General features: G+C 42.9%; 1 non-coding gene across 1 annotated transcript; it reads left to right on the forward strand.

Moving 5' to 3' along the window:
* Positions 1 to 421: 421 nt before the first annotated feature.
* trnam-cau (transfer RNA methionine (anticodon CAU)) lies at positions 422 to 494 on the forward strand. Its single transcript has one exon. It is a non-coding gene; the product is annotated as a tRNA-Met (tRNA).
* Positions 495 to 933: the final 439 nt, after the last annotated feature.

Genomic DNA, 933 nt, shown 5'->3' on the forward strand with positions numbered 1-933 from the left:
AAATGTGCTTTTGATCAACAGTATATTGGCTTTTCCCTGACATACTACATTTGGAAGCAGTACGGCTGCTCTGTATTATGGAGAGAAACTGCTCATGTATTCCTACTGCATTTGGGCAAGGGTTTTGTAACATACAGGTTTGTTTGGAAATTCGTGGAGTCATTTAGACTGTGCATTGTGTCGATGGAGCAGTTGGAAAGGTAAGGAAAAACGATGAAAGCTGCATATGTCCATCCCAGTCCCCTCAGTTATTCACCCCTCTCACTTAGAAGATTGCAGATTGCTGCCTCTTCCACAGTACACATGCTGCCGGCATTTTTTCAGGTGCTTGATTCATATTTTTGTATGAAGGACAACTTTTGTGTTCATTTTACATCAACAGATGATATTGATGTTTCCCATCTATTTGCCTTGCAGTATGGCCTCGTTGGCGCAGTAGGCAGCGCGTCAGTCTCATAATCTGAAGGTCGTGAGTTCGAGCCTCACACGGGGCAGTGGTTTTGTAACATACAGGTTTGTGTGGAATTTCGTGAAGTCATTTAGACTGTGTCGATGGAGCAGTTGGAAAGGTAAGGAAAAACGATGAGAGCTGCATTTGTCCTACCACATGTCCATCCCAGTCATCTCAGTGATTCACCCCTCTCACTGAGAATGATGTGTCAAAACTTCTTCCTACTACATATGATTCCATGTAATCCATGCATTTTCACTTTGTTTGGGCCTTGTTGGCACAGCAGGCAGCACCTCAGTCTGATAATCTGAAGGTGGAGAGCTTGAGCTTCACATGGGGGATGTGTCTTCTTGTATGTACAGTTTTCTTTGGAATAATGTTTAGTCATTTTCACAGCACTGTGTAGCCAGAGCAGTTGGAAATATGTAGTCATCTGTACTACCCTCATTAAGGTAGAGAAAGTTAGTGGACATCTAATACTT

This window comes from Seriola lalandi, unplaced genomic scaffold (assembly GCF_002814215.2).
Source record: "Seriola lalandi dorsalis isolate HSWRI2012SDOR001 ecotype SW California unplaced genomic scaffold, Sedor1 jcf7180002050522, whole genome shotgun sequence".
Classification (NCBI taxonomy): Eukaryota; Metazoa; Chordata; class Actinopteri; order Carangiformes; family Carangidae; genus Seriola; species Seriola lalandi.